Source organism: Motacilla alba, chromosome 1A (assembly GCF_015832195.1).
Source record: "Motacilla alba alba isolate MOTALB_02 chromosome 1A, Motacilla_alba_V1.0_pri, whole genome shotgun sequence".
NCBI classification, from domain to species: Eukaryota; Metazoa; Chordata; class Aves; order Passeriformes; family Motacillidae; genus Motacilla; species Motacilla alba.
The window spans coordinates 43,390,722-43,414,117 of record NC_052031.1 but is presented as its reverse complement, the minus strand read 5'-3'; the positions used below and the strand labels follow the sequence as shown (position 1 = coordinate 43,414,117).

Genomic DNA, 23,396 nt, shown 5'->3' with positions numbered 1-23,396 from the left:
TTTATTTTTGTATCATGCATATAAGTATTGTATCTATACACAAAGCAGCAACCCCGGTGCCCCATGCCACAGCCCGAGCATATGATTTTATCCTACTTTGCAGCCACTCTGAGTGTATTACAAAAACTGTATTCCTTACCATCTTTTCTCTGGCAGCTGTATGGCTTGCTGGAGCTATGGTACAGCATGGGCAGGTGTGAAGCATGTTAGGGTTAATATTTGGGAGTGTGACCATACTGTGGAAGGGTAGGCTGCCATGTGTGGATAACTCTGATTAATTACCTCTGGTATTGAAAAAAAGCTAAGACAGGGGTTTTTGCTTTGTGCCTCATGCACTGCACTGCACAGTATTTGTGTGCTGTCCTGGTACATTATTGCTCTGCCTGACAGTTGGCGCTGAGAGGATAAAGCATTTGTGTAGTTACTATAGTGTGAACTTACTGACTCTTTGTGGTGAGCTACCAAAGGGAGGAGTACAGGCAAAGTCAATCTTTCATACAGAGGTCATTCTTCCAATCTGGAAGTGGGGGAAGAGGTGCATGATTTGAAGGTGTTTGTACTTTAATATGTCCCTGACACACTGCTGAGGTCCTTGATGTTTCTGTGGATGGACAGACTTCAACACATTCATGTATCAAAACAAAAGCTGTTCATTTGAGTTAAAGTCAGCTACATTTTATGATCTTGTATATCACTACTCTGCTTCCAGCCTGATGCCCTTGGAGGATATTGCTGTAGGCATATTTCAACTGCAGGCATCTCTCCTCCACTAGATTCTCAGCAGATGGGGATTAGGATGCAGTACTTGGCTGAAGCTGTCCTGCTGACAGATCGCAGTGACCTTGCTGTGACTTCTGCTCTGATCTCACTGGCACTGCTGGAATTTGACACACTAGAACATGAGATACTGGCTCCATTATGCCACTAATTGGTATCCAGAGCATTGTGTTCCTGCCTCCTTCACCATCTGATGTAGGTGGCAGATAGTTCTAATTTATCTTTGCCATGTGATTTAGAAGGCTTAAGTCTCTATCATCAGCTAGTTGATGACCTTATCCTTTCATGTGGCTGTCTTTATCATATGCAGGTGTAGAGCTTGACACAGGCTTGTATTGTAAGCATGCTTGGTCTCCTGATTGCTGGGTCTTCTTCTGGAATGAATTTTTTTTAAATTTTTGAGCATTGCTAAAACACAATAAATATTTTTCTCATGCATCTCTAGAGTTATATCTTAAAATATTTTCTCTGTTTTTCAAATGCACAACAACATAATAGTTTATTTCTGCAAGATTATTTCTTTTTGGACTGCTTAGCCTGATTTTATTTTTATCTAGCTGTGTTGTGGAAGGTAAGACATAGGAAATATTAATATTTTTAACCAAAATACTTCAGAGCTTGCTTTGAATGTTGGTTTTTTTTTTTGTCTTTATAATTATTTATTTTGTCCAAGATTCAGAACGCTGGATAAAAATATCAACAAACTGAAACAGAAAGCAGCTCCACATGGCACAATGTCTATAGAACCTTTTTTCCTCATGGAAAAAAAAAAAAGGCAGTAGTTTTCCAAAGTCCAGTTTTGTCAGTCCTGCAAGTTGGAATTTCATGCTGTTAACTTAATCATTAAGGAAGTTTATGACCGTGAAGAATATGACTTGCAAATGCATTGGTATCAAGGGGGACAAATGACAAATCTGGCCCAGAGCGAGCACAGCAAGAAGTTGTTAGCAGAAAGCTACCTGACACAATTAACAGAAAAATAAGTTGGGGATTTAATTGCTGCAGCTCTGCCAGATGAAAGTAAAAGTTATTTATTTCTGTCACTGGTAAGCTACCAATAGTTAAATCTGCCAGGAACTTTAGCATTGTCAAGTGGCTTTTACCTTGCAGGATCCTGGCTCCCCAGGTGGAATTCACAACCTGCTGTTAGACCCTGTAGCTCCATGGCAACCCATGGAAAAGCAGGTGTCTCAGTAAAATAAAAAGCAGTCTGCAACTACCTAAACCATCATACATGAAATGCTGAATTACACAACAGGTCTGAGCCCCACTTCTTTTTCTTGGTTTATCCAAAGCAGTAGGAGTATGCCTAGGCTAAATGAGAATCTAGCCTCTTTTTATGTGCTTAAGTGTGCCCTTTAGTAATGGGGTAGATGACCAGTGTTGCCCACAAGTTAGGGCACGGGTAGGCTGTGGATGACTGGGGACAACTCCCTGCTGGGGAGGCTCTTCCTCATTCTCAATTCAAGGACTGTTCGTATCTTTTACACTAGGCTGCCCACATGACACAGCCCTCCATCTGAAGGGTCTGAATCCTTGTGTGGACACAAAAATTTCCAAATCTCAGAAGCAGGGTAAAGACAGGTGATAGGAGACCTTGCAGGACAGCAGAGCAATTGTCAGCATAGGTATGAATGCAGCTCGCATCCCTGAACTGGTTTATTGTAACTATGCCAGGTTCATCCTTTCTCTGAACAGGTAGTCAGTGGCAAAGTATAGAAGAGAACTTCTGATAATATTGACAAGGTGAATTAAAGACTTGTAAATTATACTAATGAGGCTACTCCAGAATGGAGGTTAAGAAGGAATGTTCAAAGAGTTTAATGCACAGAACATGTAAAAGGCCAAGCTCTCTCTTCTACTCTTTCATCTCACTGATTATTTTTAACTGGCCTACAAAACCTGACAAGCAGAACTGAACGAGCAGATAGCTTTTATTGGGAAACACTGAACACTGATTTCCTGAATTTTATTGGCTCCCTTTTTGAGTACAGATGCATAAAACTGAAGGTTGTATTTATTTCTTCAATAAAGATGTGGCAGAGATCTGCTCATAAAAATCTTCTCTTTTCCTTGACCTTAGTAGCATGACCTACACTGGGGATAGAAATCCCACATCAGAGGTTGTCATCTGTTGAATACTGCACTTTCAGTTCACAATGCTTTTCTGTAGTGGTCATGGAGCTGAATGGAAAGCTTTAGGCAACTACATTGAATGATGATAAACTACTGCCCAGTAGTTTGGTGACTTAAGGGAGAGTTAAACATGCATTTTAGCTATTTGTTTTTCTTAGATTTAGGTGGTAAAAGGTGAGTTTCCTAGATGAGATTGAAGAGCATGTCAATCACTTTGCTGCTTTCCTAAAACAACTAGATGTTTTATGAGCTTTTGTTATTGTTGCTTCTTGAAAGAAACTTAGGGATTTTTATGGTCTACTTTTCCCTTTTGTCCAAACTCCTCAGAAGTATCTGTTAATTTCTCATAGCATTTTCCATGGCATTTCCCATGTTATTGTAAATATTTGTAACAGAAGAGAGAGAGGTTTTGGTTTTTTGTTTGTTTTACAAAGGAAGAGTCTTAGTCAAAATACAATTGCCAAAATCATTATAAATTGAAGGATTCTTACCAGACAGTCATACACAGCAGTGTGCAGTGGTATATCAGGGTGCCACATTCAAACCTATCAGCACAAGATGGCCTGATTTATTTTCTTGGATATTGGTTAGACTTCTTTTCAAGAGGTTAGACTTACTAGAGGCTGGGACCTTAGGCTGTGGTTGCACAATATGAGGCATTTTGTGGCAGTGACGGATAACAGGGTTTCTGCTTCCTTCTCCTTACCTCCATGTACTCTCTCCTTCCCCTGCAATGCAAGGAGCTAGCTCCTCAGTCTGCCAGTGCGGAGGTCATGAGCCAGATCAAGGAACTAATCCATGGTGAAAATAACGTTTGCTTTGTTTTTAACTCTGACTGGCTCTTTTGTGGAGTTCACAGTAGGGTTTCAGGAGTGGTGGTACAGGTGTGGTGTTTCACAATGAAGTTGTGAAGGACCTGCTTGGCCTTCAATGGGAGATGAAGATGGAACTCGAGGATGGGACATTTCTGCTGAAAATTGGTTACTGTGAAACTGTGGTCTCAAATTTTCCATCTTCCCTAGCAAGAGCAGAGCCCTTTTCTTGCTTCCTTGCTGCCTCCTTGGGCTTACGTAAAAGACACCCTGCACAATTACTCTTTAACCATCTCTTTTCAATAAGGCCACTTCAAGAGCATTCTAGTTTCACACTGTGTGCAGATTAAAGTTTTTTATTCCACCATTGACCACTAAGGTATTGAAAGCACACTTGTGTTATTCCCTACTTCCTACCTTCAGGTGTTGCTGAAACAGTCGTTTTCATTGAATTGCTTAAGCATAGCATGGTCAAAGGTTGGGAAAGTTGTAAAACCACAAGTGGCTAAAAATTCTCCAACCTAAAGACATGTTTGAGGAGTGATAAACCTATCATCAATAGCTTTGCAAGTGGAATGATAGACTCTGTTAATCATTGTAAATATTCTGCTCTGAAGAGTTCAGATACTGTCATTAAGGAGTGGTCCAGTCCACCTCTCATTAGGATGAGGAAACTGCCCTACTTCAGAGGACTGGTGCCAAACTCTCAAGGTGTAACCAGCTAGCCTGCATTGCTGTGGTGTGGGCCCTTTCCTACGCTCTTTTGAGGAGAGCAAATCAAAGGCGGTTCTGGTTTGTACAGGCGTTTCCACAGACCCAATCATAATCCCGCAATCCAGGGGATAATCTTTCACCTCTATAATGGATTATGAATTCTTCCCAGCCTTGGTACAATGACTGTTCCTGCCCAACATATCCCTTCCTGGATCACACAGGGTAACAACCCTTAGCCAGGTGATGGGTGGGCACATGATCCCATTCCTGTTGAATGCATTCTGGTGTTGATATTGGCTTTGTGTGTTTAGTCATACTTTAGAGGAGCCGTGCAAAGATAGGCAGTACTTGATCTAGCATAAAATCTGCCAGCTCAAAATAAATCCAACAAAAATTCTCTTACTGCATTTGAACCAGCAGAGTGAATTTATACTGGATGAGTGCCCGATGTTCCGTGGCTGTGGCACTTCTGGGTCTGTTTCCTGTAGCCTTAGAGGAGAGTTGGCCATATTGTTGAAGGTTTGTAGACCAGAAAAAGTGGGGCTGGGTGCATTTAGGGCAAGGAATAGTGAGGACATTTCTCTGATAGGTGGAGAGGATCTGGTTTTGGAGCTGGTATTCAGGGAGCTTCATGAAAACTATGTTGTCAGTAAAGATATGGAGCAAGGGATGTCTGGATTCAAAAAGGGAGCCCTCTTCTTAATGAATGAAAGCAGAATGTGGGTCTGTCTCATATTACAGACATGTTCCAGAGTAACTCCCCTAAGGGATAAAAAGGATACTGCTTTAAATACCCTACTTCATTGGTTTTATCAGATCAGGGGTGATGTAGCCTTGAGTAAAGAGGTGTGTACATTCATGTGTACAAACACAGACAAAACCATGTCATTGTCTGAGAAACTTAAATTATCTATGTCTAGATGGGTGTGATCTATGCTTTGAAGGTTCAAGCTGGAAGCACTACTACCAACTAGAGTTTAATTACTGTCCTTGGAGCCTGGTTCTCACTCAGCACTGCCTGATATCAACAGCTATCTGCTGCCTACCCGTCCCTGATTCCTAAAAATAGACAGAGATAGAGGCAATATAAACTGAAACCATAAAAAGACAGTATTGATTTTTTTTTCTTTCCAAGGGAAAAAGGAGGCATAGCTTAAAAGGCAGATATAGGCATGGAGAGTTTGGCTTGTTACCTTTACAGGAAAACATTATCAAACATTTACTCAGAGCCTAGAGATTCCCAGATATGTTTATCTAGGAAGGAAGATAAATTAAAAAAATAAAGCCAGGAATAACTGTTTTTAGTAGGCTAGGTATATCTCAAAATGACTCAACGTCCCTGAGAAGTGTTGCAATCTCCAGGCTGTCCTACCCCTCCCTCCTTGCAGGTGAATGCTCTTGGGAGCAAGGATTTGAGAAACTCCTTTGCTGGATAAGCAAGGAGCAGCTTGGCTGAGAAAATATTATTTCTAATGCTGTATTTGTAACCTTGATGAGATCTCCACAGCAACAGAAGTTGCTGAATAGAGTTGGTCATGACATTTTGACAGAACTGTTCCACTAGAAAATGCTATTTTAATGCAAAAGTGTTGGGGAGAAGGATTTGATTTTGACAATATTTTGGTCTGAAAAAATGGAAAAAATCTGAAAAATGTCACGGAAGGAAGAGGCTTTTCTTTTTTTTTCAGCCTGCTGTCTTTCCTCCTGGGACCTTTAATGTCAGGAAACAAGATGAACATCTTTTCTATTTTGGGATTAGTGGTTGAATTCCCAGTTTGTCTTCTCTTTTCGACTCTTTATTTTAATGCTATTATTAAAGGCTCTAATCAAAACAGGAGATTAGAGAAGCTACAAATCTTCAAATATCTAAAGCATCTACTTTAGGAAAGAGAAATTTTGAGATAAAGCAAACTAATACTGGAAGAGTGTACTATAATTACGTGCCCATTTTGTTTTTAATAGTTAATTTTATACCACATAGCCTAAAACCTCAGATTAGATCTGTTTTTCTTTACTTATCTTCATCCCTTCTCTGTTCCCTGAACTCCTGATGTAATGATGGCCAGAGACATGTCACTGCATATCATATCCTTTCACTAACATTATTAGTTTCACAGAGGAAAGGTCTTGGGACCTGCAAGTGCCAACCTCGTAATTTGTCTCTTCCCAGTGATGGCTCCTCATGAAACTAGTGCAGAAAATGGTATGGGTAATAAATGTCTCTGCAGAGGCAGTTTTCAGTTGGTCTGCTTCATCACTCCTTATTTGCTCATTCAGTATTAAGAATACAAATAAAATATAACATTCTTTGCAGTCAGATTAGACATTGAAATAGGCACCATCTTCAGTATGAATGTTATTTCTAAGAGCTTCCCATGGGATTTTTGGAAATATATTCGGCAATCAAGATCATTAGTCAAATGTGCTGATTATGTCTGTGGCTTTACTGCCTGCTGTCCCTAGCAGCTATTTCAGTACCACCTCTCCTCACACTGCTCTGTTGCTGAGGTTACTGGAGGCTACCCTTGGGCCTTCCCCTGCTCCCTCCACACTTGCTGCATCTCCCTGAGAATTGTCTTTTTCAGAATTTCACAGTTGAACATGGGACGTTACCCTGCAGGCCATTCCTGGTCTAGTGCCAGGTGCGTTTGCCCTTGTCTCACAAGTCCAGTAAGGTATTGCAGAGATGGACAGGTCTTCCTCCACAGCAGTGGCCTGGTTTTCAGGCTTGTACTGGCTCACTCAGCCACAGCTGGTGTCCCCAGCTGGAACATTCTAGCAGTGCCGCAGATGTGTCGAAGTGGTACACACAACAAAATCCAGCCTGCTGTCTTTATCTGTGAGAGGATGGAAAGCAGATATTTCGGTAGTTGTCAGACACCCCTATACCTCCTCCTGCACTTGCCCATCGGCTAGCACAGAGTCAGAAACCGCTGCTGCTACTGCCAAAAATGCACACCTCTCTTTCTAAGAGACAGCCATCACCATCACCACCAGCTATGCGTGTTTGCCTGGTGTGGACTCACCATGCAGAAATGTGCCATCTCACTGGAGGTGATTGCACCACTATGATGTGCTGGGAATGGTAGTAGCATTGGTGAAACGAGGTACCTGGGAAAAGCATTAACTTTCTAACTGGGATGGCCAAGGTGATCAAAAGGACAGAGGTGAACAGAGAGAGAAATAGCTCAAGGTCATACGGCATGTTAGTAGCAGAGCTGGGGTGAGCATCCTCCATCCTAATTGTCAGGCCTTTTTCCTACCACCAGTCCTATGGTAGACTCATGCTTTAGGTTCAGCGGGCTTACATCTGCTTTGGATACATTTTTCCAGGAAAACATGGTCTCTACTTACTTCAAAATGCATTACAGAGTTTGCACTCGTTGTGGCCACTCAGCATCTTGACCCTGGTGTTAAAACTGGCAGAGGCAGATAAAATTCTCTTTGTCAAAACTGACGGATGGAAAAAGGTGGAAAGCCAGCACTGAATGCCAACTCTGATAGGAGGCTGACGTAAAAGAGGCTGAGGAATCATATAGGATTTCTGCCCTGCTTATATCATGGGGAATGTTTTTTGTAGATGCTCAAACTGACGTACATTGTGTTTTGGCACGTGTTTGTCAGTGCCCTTATTTTATAGCCTGGCAGAAGGCTCATTGATGGATGGCACTCAAGAGAGTGCTTTTTATAGGTGTCAGTGTCCAACTCAGACATAGTTTCTGAAAGGAAAAGGTGCTTGGGGTTGGAGGGATCTGATGCACTGCCAAAGCATTTTGTAAAAGGTGCTTTAATGATACTTTGTACTCTTCAAAAAGGGGAGGTATGTGGAAGATGAATGAGAAACATCGGCTCTCATAGATTTAGAGTCAGCAGTGACTCCCGTAAGTGAACAGTAGTTATAAAATGGAAGAACAAGAAAACAGGAATTTAATTGGGCATATACCCCGTGTCCAGGAGAGATGGGACTTGGGCAGTGCTTGTCCTACCTGGTGTTTTGGAAAATGATTTCTTGTCACAGCTTGACAAATTTCTTAGGTGGAAATTGAGTGTGTTATAAGTGAACCCATGTGTAGCTGTCTATTACTCCTTAGCAACATTCTCCTTTGTGGGACAAGGACCTCAGGGCTGACAGTCACCCCACTTCAGGCTGTGCCCTAACCAATGGGGTGCTTTCCAATGAAATCCAAACATGATGGGTGTAGCTAGCTGCTGGTAACAGGCTCCATCAACAACTCCAGACTGGAGGAGTGATGGCCTGGATCCAGGATTCATCCAGGGTATCCATCTGGGAACACAAGGAGATGAGGCCAGAGACAGGGTTGGAGACAAGACTGCAGTATGGATCTGAAGTCCAGGCAAAGGGCAGGGCTAGAGTCTGGCACTCCTGTGGCCTCTCTAGCTCAGGGACTGATGACTCTAGACTGAGTTGAAATGGAGTTCTAGACCCTGGGCAGGGTGGTGGGAGAGGCCCCAGGTGAGTTTCATCAACATCAGTAAGGAATCTTGGTGCCCCTAGGACCCTGACAAAGAAGAAAAAGTGTGATTTCGCTACAGGAGGCCTCACATGCAGTGGCTGTCCAGGTTTACTAGAAGGAGCAAGTCATTAAATGCTTTCTTCAAGAAAAGTATCTGGATCTCAGTGTGGCTGCTCTTTCTAGCTGTGGGACTGAAGGATTTGCAGACTCTGACTCCTTCCCACATTTTTGGGGGTCAGGACATGTCAGTTCAGTCATCTCCAGTTCTGCATCTTCTGGTTGGCCTGTGTTCTGAGTAGCAGAGATTCAGGCTTCTAGTTGAGGTATTTGGGGACAAGACTGCAGACAGACTGAAAAACAAGCATAGTCAAAGGATTTATTAAGCCCAGGCACTTCACTCTTTACGTGTGCTAAGGAGCTGTACATATCTGACAGAACACAGGTCCATGAAGTACCTTTTGTGGAAGTCTGTGGCAGAGACAAATATAGAATCCATTTATTCTTGGAAGTATTCAGCTGTGGAATGATCCTTTCTGTTCTGGAAGATATAAATCTACTTTACCACATGCTCTACAACTTCTGCAGAAGAAGAAGCAAGCCTGAAGAGCCAACAGTGCTCTCTGGAAGGCATCTCTGTATAAGATCTGGTGTGCATTGAATGAGATACAGGGTCCTTGCAAATCAATGGTATGCATTCCTGCAGTACATATACTGAAAGTTCCTGAAAAATGTATTGTAAAGAAAATATATTGTATTGCAGGGGAAATAAAGATAGGGTGATGCAAACAACTGCATGAATTCCTTGTTCTTTTCTGCAGTCTCAGTTTGTTTTTTTGTTTTTTTTTTCTTTTTCCTGTGACAGGTTTGTTGTGTGCCACTTCTCAAGGCTTAAGAGGAATAGAAAATATTTCACAGTGTAAGCCCTACTTAATGAGATTTTTAAACACTAAGAAGCATCTGCACCGATGTGGCAATTATATGGATACCCTGTGTGAGCCATCTGAAGCCCTTAGGTTAACTGGACATGGACCCACCCTTCCTGTGTGACCTCCCCAGGGTGTAGGGAGTTTGTTTGCCTATATCATGTTTGCTACAGCAGAATTGTGAGATGCCTTCTCTGAAGGGGATCACATCTTAGAGGGCTTTGATCCCTCTGCCTTGTGTAGATGGCTTTTTTCTCTTTGCTCTGACCTTTTTACTCCTCTAAAACGAAACCTTTAAGATTCATGTCCCAGGCTACCCTCCTCCATGTCTCCTCTCCTCTCATGTATGAGAGAAAAAGTTCTCTTACACCAGGCTATTCCCTGCCAAGCTTCAAACTTCTGTCTCCAAATATGGGGATATAAATGCTCCCAAAGAAAAAGTTAACCTTCATTCTTTAACATGAGCAAAATGTAGGCAAAGCAGACTTTTATTTGGATTCATTTTTACACATTGTTGCTCCATTATGACTGATACTGCCTCAAAGCAGATGTCCAGATGGAAAATTTAAACTACAGAGATGGAGATCTGGTGAAGTATTCAGAATGAAAAAAAACCACCATTGAATGGGAATTGTGAGACAATGCTAATTATAGGTGTGGCAAGCAGCTGTAACAACCAACATGGCAATTTCTGCTGTTTCAGTGTTTTGCAATTTAATACTATTACACTCTGTTACCTATTTTAGAGCAAATGCACACTTGCAATTCACAACCAGGTAATGCTTGTAAACATCTGGAACAGAGATGATCCTAAAATGGGAAGTAGAAGAAACACTTTTCCATGTGGCTAGGATGCTGTCTATTCCTGACTTCTCTAATGAATGGAATTTAGGGAAACCATTAATTAGAGGGAGGAGAGGAAGGAAACTCAGGGGAGAAGGTGGAGCAGGACAAAGTGTCAGAGCCAGCAGAATCAGTAAGTGCACAGACAAAAGTAAGACCAAAGATTTACAGCAAGCAAGAAGCAGAGTCAGTGTGTGAATACAAACCAGCATCAGGATAAGTAATGACTATGATTTGAGATTAATAAAACCCACCAACAAACGTGCTTGGTGGTTCTGTCCTGTTCAGAGGAGCTGCTATCTATCCCTGAAATTATGGCAAGGAAGATCAGTTGTTCTTTTTGAATGATAAAAAGTATTTTCCCTAAGTAGAGGGCAGGTGGAGGAAGTCTATCCATGAAGAACTGGACTGAGTCTATCCACGAAGTATTGAACTGAAATTTATGACTCTGACATAAAAAGAAGAAAACTAATTTATATTTTTGTATCTTTGGATCTATTAGTGCATGAATCCTGCCAAGTATATTGCTCAGCTCATCCCATCTGCCTCTACTTTCTGTGTATGAAATCCATGAGAAGGTTCTGCAGGTTTTTGGTGAGAAGAGGCTTCAGAGCTCAAAGATGCTGCATGTAGCAGCTCATAAAACTTAGTTATGCAAGTTTCAGGATGTGGCAACAGGTAGTAATTCAATATAACTTAATTGGTTTTAGTATAGTCCTGTAATCAGAGCAGTATTATCAGACTGACAGCGTGAACAATAAAGACAGACATAGTTTTGTCTCAATTGTCATTAACAGTTGTTCATTCACTTGAATGTCACAGAATAGTCTAAGTTGGAAGGGACGAACAGGGATCCTCAAGTCCGACTCTTAAGTGAACCCACACCCATGGCATTAGTAGCACTATGCTCTAACTGCCTGACCTAATCTCAACCCGCTTCCAGATGCAGTAAAAATAGATTGCATTGCATCTGGATGGAGTAGGTAGCATGACAAAAATTTGTGTGGATGTGCTGTGTGACAGTCACTCTTAAAAAAGTTTCACAGTTCATCACAGCAGTAAGGTAAAGCAACAGTGTGATTAGGAGTGGTTTGGGAAGAGGGGAGCAGAGGAGAGAGGAAAGGGAAAGGGAGGGGAAGGGAAAAGGGAAACAGAGTGATATATTGTAATGACAGTTACATTCCTTTCAGAAGCTACATTAATTTTGTAGTTAATGTTTTTTCATGGTAGAAAATCACCAAGTTTCTCGTGAATATAAACCCTGTAAAAGTTAGTTTTAAAATGTTCACATTCAGAGCAGAACAAAGCTTAAGAAAAGAAATTAGGGAGGACTATGTGGGAAGGGAATCCACCCAGGTTAAGGGGCAATAGTGGCCTTAGGGAGTCTTTAGCTGCCTCAAAAATGATGGAGTTATGCTTATAACTGGAGAAAACACACAATTTAGAGCAGAAGTTTCTATGTCTCTCTTCATTAAAAAAAGGATAAATTTAATCATAGTGAAGAGCTATGCATTATAACACTGTTTTTGAAATATGTCAAACAGGAATGTCTTACAAATCTGAAACGGTTCTGAACAGTGGAGATCTTGGAAAGGGACAATACACAATTGGCTTGACTGCAGTGTTACAAGAGCCTTTTGCTGGTTGTGGTGTAATTTTTGCTCTGATGTTAAAACCACGTTTAATACCCTACTTGCACATAGCATTGATCTTCAGTTCCAGGAAAAGAATTTAAATAATCTTCTATGATTCTGGAAAAAAAAAATCTGATATTTAGATTGGCTGAGCAAATGGAGATATTTTTTAAATGGTTTCAATAACTTTCTGTAAGATAACAGTTGGCTTTCAACTGATAAAGCTGGGTAATTAGTCAGTCATGACTGAAATCAGAATTATAGAGCTGAAAACTGTTGTTTAATTAACGTTCTTCCACATCTGGAACTTTCATGAGACAATAAATAGTTCTGATTGTTCCTGAAAAAATAATGGCTGAATACCTGTAAAATCCATTATGTAATAATAGAAGTGCTGCTAGCATTACATTAGCAATTTTGAGAAGCTGGCTTTGCCAGCCCTTTTTGGACTTTCTTGGGAACTTTTCATCTCAGGCATCTCCAACTGTAAATGTTTTGTACGCTTTTCCTCCCACAGTAAGTTGTTGTAGTGCTTCACTGAAATAAATTAAGTGCCATTTTGAAGTGAAGGGCCTTCTATTCCTAAAAGATTTGATTTTTTGCAGAGCTTTGGACAGATTGTCTTGTATGTTTAGAGAGTTTTGATATTTTTTTCCTACTTCATACATACATAAGGAATTTACATTTCTTCCTTTACAGCTTAAGATGCATCAAGACATTTCTCTGTAAGTGAAGCACACACACTCCTTTTCTGTGGACTGTGCTCCTGATTTGACAAAGAACAAAGGTGCTTGGTGGCACACTTACCACTTCATCTTTCATGTCTTGAAATGAGGAAGGTATCTTTGGTTGTGATCCAACTAATTTTAAGAATTAGCTAGAATGTAATTTCCTAAATGCTTAAGAAAACTTCATTTATGATCATCCAGTTCTGAATAATATTTTGCTGTGATAAGTCTGAGTGATTTCCAAAATCAATGTGTCTGTGTTCCTCACGATTCCTCCTGGCGCAGTCTTGTTGCTACTCCAGACACTAAAGCTGTTCTCTCAGAGCCACCATCATGTCATTGTTTCCGATAGTTGCTCAGCCTGATGTTGCAGGTGTAGAAGTTGTGATTTCCGTTATCTCATTTCAGATAACTGGATTTGTGAGTCTCTTTTGATTTCTATTTTTTTAAAAAGTAATTTCACAACTTAGGAATTATTCAGTTGCTAGTAAAGGTGTCATAATCATAGTAGAATACTTTGTGTTGGAAGGGACAGATCATCTGGTTCCAACCCCACTGTTGTGGGCAGGACTGCCCACAGGACTTCCATTAGACTGGGTTTCTCAGAGCCCCGTCCAGCCTGGCCTTAAGCACTTCCAGGGGTGAGCATCCGCACCTTCTCTGGGCAACCTGTTCCACTGCCTCACCACCCTCACGGTAAAGAATTTCTTCTTACTATCCAGTCTAAACATACTCTCTTTCACTTTAAAGCCTGTGTCCTATCACTATGTGCCCTCATAACAAGGTTGTGTGGACAGAAATTTAGATACGTTTTTACCTGTAACTTTGTAGAGTGATAAGTGCTTTAAAGATGTGCAAAATCATGGATCAGCACCATATTAAGGATTAATTTTATTGTTTACTTCCTTGTACAGTTTCTTACAAGATCTAAATGGGAGCACCTACTAGACCACATTGTGATGCCCTCCCACTCTGCCTGCCTACATTCTCTTCTTGTAACAGGATGAAAAATGAAAAGAAAGCAATTTGTACACCTTCCCTTCCTTGTAAGCTGGATGCCAACAAGTGGCTCGGGCTCTTGGTACACCGCAGGTCAAGATAAGACATGTCAGATATGCCTACACCTGAGATTTACAAAACAGTGCTGGTTCCCACGGTATAGACAAAGCTTGAGAGAAGTCTTTGAGCAGATTGCTGTGGTGGCAAAAGGGCCAGAAGAAGCATAGGTGTCTGGATTGAATAGGAGCAATCAAAGACTGGAGAAATAAAATTTATTTTACATTGAGTCTATTATAATGTCAGGCACTCCGTCAGTTCCTTCCATTTATCTATTTGGATCAAGGTTTCTGGAATAATTTCATGCCTTTTGTTTCACCACATGAGAAAAAATATTAAAAGAAGAGAAGAATGCTCTGCTCAACTCTCTATCAAGGGTTTATGTTAAAGTCATTAAGATCTGATTCAGAACTCTTTTAAAATGTATACAGACCCTGAAATATAATGGACGCAATGCTTCTAAATTCTCAGCAAAGGCTGCATTTATTTATGTCTTTTTCCAAGGTGTTGTGCAACTATACAAGTTTGCTGACAAATCTCATGGTAAGGTTTTGCTTAGTTCTTAATTATCAAGAACAAAAATACTTACACATGCTTACAAATGAGGCTGCTGGTGACCCTAACTTTCTGTTCTGTAATGTTTAACATGCAGTTTGAATGTTTTGAATTTTTGCTTAGCAGGATAAGAGCTGCACCATAACTCTTTTAAAAATAGTCTTCATAGCTGAAATGTTAATTAAAGTTTCTATTTCGGATGTTGAGATTTAAATGCTTCCGAAATAGCTTTACATGGAGCAAAGTAAGAATTAGGACAACGTGAAATATGTCCTGGTGTTGCACCAAAATCAAAATATGGAGTGCTACCAAGCCTAGACTTGTGTGGGGTGTGTTGTATAGTATCCATGGGATAAAATTGTTTCCTTGCAAGGCAGGAGACAATTGAATAAAACTCACTTTCTCCAAATTAGCTATGTCCTATGAGGAAACACTGGATATTGTTTTTCATGGCTACACTTTATGAAGTGCATGTTATGATAATTGCCAAGTGCTGTGATACTTCTTCTTATTTGGTAAATCTTGTACATGTGGATGAGATATTATTTTTCCATGGATATGTTTATATGAATTCCAGCCAGTGCCTCTACCTAGAAAACTATGTCAATGTAATGCAATGTTATGTAAGTTTTGTTTTTGTTCTTATATGCTGCACATCACAGAGTTGAATATCTTCCAGAAGTGCATTAACTGGTGCAATTGTCATCTGCTAGATATGGTTTTATCTCTCCCATTCATTCTAAATAGGACTTTTGTGCTCTCTTTATTTTTGGCCTCTTTTAAAATAGTTATATTATCCGTACGTGGTTCTGTATGTGTGTGTGTGACTCACATTCAGAGTAGAAGATAGTGAGCTTTGTGCTGAAGATAATTCCAGTGGAAACTCATCCAGAAATCTGAAACTGGTCTGAGAAAACCCTGTTTTCTGCAGAGCTTTTCTTTGGAGATGGATAATCATGCTGCACCTGCACAATGAAGCTACTGTCTGTTTTTCCTCATCCTGTCTCTCTCTGCAGGCAGACATTCAAATGGGTGTCTGGGGTCCCAAATGTCTGAATCCCTCAGGAACAGGGATGCACTGAAAGCAACCCTGCAGATTAAAAACGGGTCTTGGACCTGTACCCATCTAGGAGTGGTTCTCACAGCAGCTGAATGTTGCCTTTGCACGCTTGCACTGCTGTCTCTGTGCAACATAGTGTGATGAGAGGGATGGCAGGACCCAAGTTAGAGTGCTCCCAGGAGGAGCCCGCATTGGAAGCACCATATCTGTGGGATATCCCACCTTTCCTTTCTTCCATTCTTTTTCAGGCTGAGGTCTAACAGTGGGTCTTCAAATTCAGATGCTAAAGCTGAAGCAGTGGCTGATATGTAGCACACAGATATTAGAATAGCTCAACTCTTTTGATCAATCATTACTGCTGTGTAGTTTTTTATCTTTGAGATTTTTTCCCAGTTGGATATTGCTTTTGAACTGAAATAATCTGTGTTTCTCTTAGGAGCTGAGTTGTGTGGAAAACATGTTGATCAAATTCCAGCATAGTTTTTCCAAGAGTGTTTCTTTTGTCTTTTGCTAGCTACTTCCTGATGCTGTTTATCCAAAACCCCACCTGCTGTCAAGGGCAGTGCTGGCCGTGTGAAACATCTTCACAGCCATGAAGCAGCTGTACCTATTGGGCTTAATTTCTGCAATGAATTACCAAGTGTATGTAATTTAAAACCCCTCTTCTTCTCAGCTTTCCTACCACCACCAGTAATCTCATTCTGTCTGCAAGCAGTGATGGAACTAGGTTGCCAAGAACTTGTGAGGTTTGCTTTCTCTGCACCAAGTTTAGCATAATATCTGTATGACTTGCACAAGAAGGATAGTTTTTCTGTTTACCTGCCATATCACATAACCCTGGAATTCATCCTCTTCATGAACAGCAACAATAACTATTAATTTTTGTTTATTTGGGAAAAGGGAGAAAAAAAAAAGCACAATGAAGACTAAGCTTGGGAGGGATGCAATAGGATGATACAATTCTCTAATAAATATTTCAAAATTCCAAGACAGTCTGAACTTGGAACTGATGAGCAAGAAAACTCACACGATTTCCATATGCTGTGGATGTCCAGAAAGCTGTATCAAAGAGAAACTGAGAGTATAGTTTTGTATTACAGTACTCTGTGCTATATTTGCATCAAGCAATGAGAGAAGAAAAGAGAAACTGAATTTTTTGAAACTGCAAGTGGAGACCATAACCATTCCAGAAGTAATTATTTTTTGGTTTTTTTTTTTGAGTCTTTTGTTCAGGAGATTCTCAAGTACTGTACTGTGGAAAAACAGAAGAGTGTCAATAATGGATTTGAACATAAGCTGCCAGTGAGCTGGATAAATGGTTTGCATCTCACATTCACTGGATGTCCTGAAGTATCCCTGAAAAGGTTTTAATTTTCTGCTAGTGCAGTTTAATTTTATTTTGATTTTTTTCTAGACATTAGAAAAATTTTAGCCTCTAATCTGTATCTGCAACTGAAAGGATGTGTGAGAACTTATGTAACAATTTGTTCCAAACAGCCTACATAGCTCTTTGTTTCTCTTGTTCAGTATCCATGAACACATTTAAGCTTTAGAAAGCCTTGAAGCAGTCATTACAGTTGTATTTGACCAATGGATTGCATGGACTGCTCACCATCTGTGATATGTGTTCAGTAGAGGCAGCCCAGTCACTGTAAGGTTAACAGTGTGGCCCTTCAAAGGATCCTGATACTGGCTTAAAAATCACGATACTGTGCAATTTAGGGGACCGATTTTTAAGTTGCATTTTTAAAGTCACATTGTCACTGTTTTCTGATCAAATGTACTCATTTTTATCAACACATTTTTCTCTACTTCCATCCATGTGTCCACATTCCTTTATCTCCTGTCAGTCAAGTTTTTGAAACTGCTTTTTGCCACATTCTGTTAGAACAGGGTGTTGGGACTTGTGAAATTTCTGAACAACTCGTAACTGAGAACTGTATTGAATTCAGTGAGTCTGTTTCAAGAATGTTTTCATGTTATTTCAACAGCTCCAACACTTGTTTACCTGGCTTTCCTGCAAAAAACACTGTTTTTTTTTTTTTCTGAGGTTACCACTAGATATCACATCTGGTGACAAAGTCTGTGAGACTTGCGTAGGTCTGTGAAAATTTCTGAACCTCACTTAAATAACATTTAACAAAAATATACATTGCATACTTGGCACTGGAGGGATGCCACAGTTAGATGACAGAGCCAACCTATGAAAAGGGACTCATGATGCATTCCCAAAGGACACATCTTGTTAAAATAAAATACAAGGAAAATGAGAACATATCAAGAATAGTTTCAGTATTTCAAAGGGAACATGGCATGCCAAGAAAAACATTGTAATCTTGCTTCTGTCTTGAAAGAAAATTTAGAAACATTTTAAAAGCTTTTTACTTCAATTTGGTGCCAGTATGGGTTTTCAGGCTTGCAGGGTTTTGTTTTTAAATTTTTTTAATCTAGATGCAACATAGAAAATACAGAATTTAAAAAATGCATTCCTAATTGGAACAGTGTGAAAAGACAAACAATCAGGATGCCTTGGAAGAGAAAGAAGAGTGTCCTAGAGAATGGATTAAAGCCATGGACCATCTACACTGGGTGCATTTATATGCAAAACCAGACAATCAAACTGGTATTGGTTGAAAAACAAAAAAAAAAAAAAAAAAAGAAATTAGTGTTCCTTGCAATAATGATGATAAGCTGGTGATGAAAACTCTTGTTTTAGTTACCTGAATTCAGGAATAACAGTCTGAGCTGCAGTTCTGTCTTTAGCTGCTGTTCTCTCTTCAACAGAGAACACTACACAGCAGTCTGTATTTGCTGGATACACATTGTATGTTCTGATGAATATTTTTTCTTGGAGCAAGTATTAGTGAAATAGGAATGGCACAGAGTTGGGAAAATACCAAATAAGAAGAAATGCTTTTCTCCAAAGCACATTGTTATGAATATGTGAAGAGAGTGTGACTGATAATGGACTGGACACGAAGAGTAAAAGGAATAATGCTGTACAGGTTTAGATGACATCTAGTAGAAAGTGACATCCAGAAAATATAGCTGGTTTGGGCAGGATTGAACTATGAATGAGCCAAACTGAGTAGTGCTCAGAAGTGCTCAGTAGTGCTTGTATTTCTGGTCAGCCCTGTGTTGCTGTCTGTCCTTGCTCTAAGAGCATAGAAAACCTTAACCTTCATGTGTACCTGCTTAGGCCATTACCTGAGCATCTGTTTTGTTTTGCTGGATTTTGGTATTTCCACCAATGAGCAGGAGTACAGAGCTCTAGAAAGTGAGTCTGTTTAAGTAAAAGTAACCTAACTCAGCCGTAAAGCAGGAGGGGAAGGAAGGACATTGCATTCTTACTGCCTCTGTGCAATGTGCTGTCCACTCTGGTCCTCTTGACCTCTCCAGTTTCCTTCTCTTTCCCCTTTGGCTGCATCTATTTGGTGGCAGCACATTTTGTTTCTGTAACTGTGTGTATAGTTTAAGCTACAAACCTGAACACTATTCTATGCATTTGTTTCCATATATTTCCAAAGATTAGAGGAATGACTGTTTGGGTTTTAGATAGTGAAGTTTGTGATGGTCTGGGAGACATGGGTTAGAGCTGTATGCTCAGCCCCAGTGGAGCAGGCAGCCTGTGACACTCCAGACCAGCCAGCTTTCAGCACTGTGACACTGCCTTGTCCTACCACCATCAGGGTTTTTCAATGTGCCAAATAAAACAACCAAACCAAAACTTTGGAAGAAGGCAGAAAATGGAATTTCAGTAAGAAGAGCTGTAACCAAATGAAAAGTTTCTGAAAAAATAATGAGTTAAACACATGTCTGGAAATTATCTAGCTATTAAAAAAATAGAACTCAAATTTTGTCTTTTTTTTTCTAGAAAGTGTCTGAAGTTTCTTAAGCTGCCTGATGGGAAGCAGTGACCACCTAGGATCCTGTAGGCTACTATGTTGGGGAAACTGTAACTACCTTTTATGGATTTATTTCATTCTGCTTTTCATATTACTAGACTGTTTTTTTGCACTCAGTATGTTTAAATTACATTGATCTTCAGAAAACACACAAACAAAAAACCCAAACAAAACCAGATAATTAATTTCAAAACCTTTTATTTGAGAAATAATATATGAATAAAGACTGTCAGATTAATGCAGTATTATATAAGGGAGAAAGGACTTTTTTTTTACTTGCATTAGATGCTTAGGGCAAGCATTCATGGTGTCTGAGGCAGCCCAGCTGATGAATGTTGTGGTCTCAGCCACAACATCAGCCAACCAGGCTGCCTAAACTTTTTCTGTAGGTAGCAGAGAGTGAGACCATGAACAAGGCAACCAAAACCACCTGAGTTAAGAGAGTCCTGATCAGCCAGTGAAGGAACTTCTCCCTCTCTGCTGGATGGTAAGAATTCCATGCTTATGAAGTGCCTAAAACTGGGTGATGCCAGTTATCCTTTCCATATCACGTTTTAAACAGCTAATGGATTACCTTGAGTCTTTTGCCAGGAGGACACTTACTTTGTGTTGTTTTAATTTCCCAGGAGTATATTTTTATTTCTTTCAGTTTCCTAAATTCTCCTTACCTAGTTTTTATGTGCCATTCCTTGCACCATGATGTTAAGATCATCAGAACAACACTTCATGATTTGGCCTTATCATAGGTGCATCAAAACTGATGAACAGTAGGAAATATTGCTTGCTAAATTTAAACATCAAGGTGAATTGTTATTTACATGCAAGACAGCTTTGTTGTTATGATCATTTATTTATTGCACTTCTAGTGTACTGGGAGCTTTGCAGCACATATTGCTAGGTGTGCTCTCTGCCCTTTGAATACTGCTATTTTGAAATTCATCTGAGGCTGGTTAATCTACTCTTGAAGCTTGACAGATGATATTCTTATTTATCTTTTGAAAGTGAGAAAAAACATAATCCCCATTCTTTCTGAGCATCTAGAAAAATGTATATAGCAGGTGTGAGCAATTGCAGTTTCCTTTCTCTGTTAATCACACTGTGTAGGAATATATACAGGCTTTATGATCTGATTGCCTTCTTCATGCAGCGTAATTCACCACCACAGGGATAAATACTGCAGGGAAGGTACTGTGAAAGGTAAAGTATACATTATTCTTCAAGGTGGTGCATTTATCTGCTTAATAAACCTGGTTCACTGCTTCCAACAGCTATAGCCAGGCATTAATAATGTAATTTGTGCCAGTCCATAGGGGCCTGGCAGCAGAGGAATTAGGACACCTGGCCACAGAGCCAGAGACGTGAGTACAGGCTGTGCTCCAAATGTGTGCTGACAGTGGTTCCCAAGGGATCCTGCTTTAAATTAAGGCTTAGTCATGCAGGCTGGCAAGTGAAAGGTGGGCAGGGGTGGTGCCAACAGCCTCATGATGGTCTTTGCTGCTTCTACATGTTTCTGGGCATGCTTTTAACTGTATTCACCCAAGTCTCATCCAGGACTCAGAAGAATGCTGTATGTGTTGTAGGTATATATCACTGCCCTCTTACAGATGGACTCAGTGGTAATCAGGAAAATATAAAATATTCCTCAGTCCCCCAGCAAGATGCATGGTATGCTTCAGATTGAGAAAGTCTCTGTGCATCAAAGGAAGACAGGCTTAGCTTTCCCAGGGGTAAGATGTTAGAGCAGGATGTGCTGTTACTCTGCTAACTCAGTGGTTATAATTTTCTGGAACATTATTCCAAAACTAACAACAATTCTTAATGTGGCACTGGATGTTCTGTTGGGCCCCACTGGATGCAAAGGCATCCAGTCAACCAATAATGTCTTTACTAAATTCTACTGCACAGATCCAAAGCTTTCTCTTGCTGAAGATGGCCACTTGGTACGCCCTTATTTAAATGCACAGGCTGTCCTTGAAGCATATTATGAAAGCAAAATAGATTAGGAAGATGATATTATTTGCAAACAAACTGAATAACAGTATCAAATCTGGTGGGGTAGCACTGTGCAGTCAATTGAAACCAAGACTTAATAACTTCTCTGGTAAGGGAAAGAGGGTATTCTTCTTAGCTGGCAGTAAACTTCCCTGCCTATATTTTTGGTCTGCTACTGTTTCAGTATTCTTTAAAAAAGAATTATATCAAGCTCCAGCTCTATTATATGTTTGTGAGCTCCTTGTCAATCTCTTGGGGTCTCTTGGAGCTCTGGATGAGGCTTTGATCTCGACTCCTAGCAAAGAACAGCTGCTCCTTTTCTCTGTGCCTATGCACCTGAGGTGTTCATCATTCAGGGGCAGTTACATGCTACAGCTCCCAGTCTAGTGAATTATTGAAGAGGGAAGATCCTGCTGCTCTCCCATGCTCTGTTCATCCCCCTTCAGGCTGCACAGTTCCAGCTGTCCTCTTCACTGTGTCTAGATCTAACTGTATCTAGATCTAACCTGATTCAACCTGGCAGCACTAAATAATAAAATAATTCCAAAACAAAAGCAAAGCATAGGGTTTTTACTACTTAGTCAATTTCTTGTACCGATAGAGCATCATAAGTTGCACAAGAGAGGAGCTGAAGCTGTGTGTGTGGGAAAGGGAAAACAGACAAGGAAGGAGCAGAAAGTGCTGGAGCAGGACCGTTGCATCCTGAAGCAACCGGCCATTGCTTTAAGCAAAGAAACCCTCTCTGTTGCACCTCTGGCTATACTCATATCATCTCAACACCTTTCTGTCTCCAGGCTTCCTTCTGCCCTGCCTGTGATGTTCTGCTATTGCCATTTTACAGGAGAAGGCACAATCACTGGGTCTCTTGACCTGGCAAGAAATTGAAGTCACGTGAGTGACTACAGGTGAGTGTCTGGATCACTGGCCATTCCTCCTTATCAGAAGGGGGAACTAATCTTTCATCCTCCCTCTTAATTTGTGCTCTTATATGGTAGCTGTAGTTCTGCTTATGAGCACACAAGGGTATTTTAATACTGCACTGCAAAGGCAGAGTTTTGGTACCTTTCTCCTGTCCTTTCATCCATGAGCTATTACAAATAATCTGCTAGCCAGGGGGCAGAATGAAGGTTGCCTTCATGTGTTGCTGCCTTGCTGTAATCTCACTAGTTAGCTGCCAGAATTTTCTAATTTCTAAGATAAATATGCTAGCACTTGGATATCAAATTGCAAAACCCTGTTGAGCGTATTCATATCCAGGAGTGCTACTAATTGGAGTTTTCATTAAATTTTTCTTTATATTCAGGACTAGTAACATGAAAAGATATTATGCTGTTTGAAAGCTTGAAGCTAATATACACCAAAGATTAGCTTGCTTCTACATAATAATCATGTGGCACTTAAAAGTCACTGTGCAGACTGTACATGACACTCAGGGACATGTTTAAAAGCAGTGTAATCAGCTTTCAGTCTGGTCTTCTCCTTTGCATGCATTTAGAGTAGTCAGACAGAAATATTCTATTCACTGGTCTTGCAGAGCTCACTTTAACTACCCACTTGTAAAATCTTGTCGTGGCATGGTACAAAGGCAGAAAGCAGCCCATATAACATCTTTAAAATGAAGTAACATGCTGGAGTAGAATGCTTCTGAATGATGATATATTAGCTGCATTTCAGATTAGTCCCAAATAATTTTTAATTATCTACATTTTGGTCAGTAACCTCTTCCTCTTGCAGAGCTCAGGCAGACTGACTGCACTTTCCATGTTCATATTCTGGGAGTATTTTT

At 40.3% G+C, this 23,396-nt stretch overlaps 1 long non-coding RNA gene across 1 annotated transcript in view; it reads left to right on the top strand.

Moving 5' to 3' along the window:
* LOC119707720 overlaps positions 1 to 23,396 on the top strand; it is an 84,520-nt gene that overhangs the window by 50,532 nt on the left and 10,592 nt on the right. The window contains exons 4-5 of the long non-coding RNA XR_005258831.1: positions 20,008 to 20,105; positions 22,405 to 22,515. This is a non-coding gene — a long non-coding RNA (uncharacterized LOC119707720). The remainder of the gene's footprint in view (positions 1 to 20,007; positions 20,106 to 22,404; positions 22,516 to 23,396) is intronic.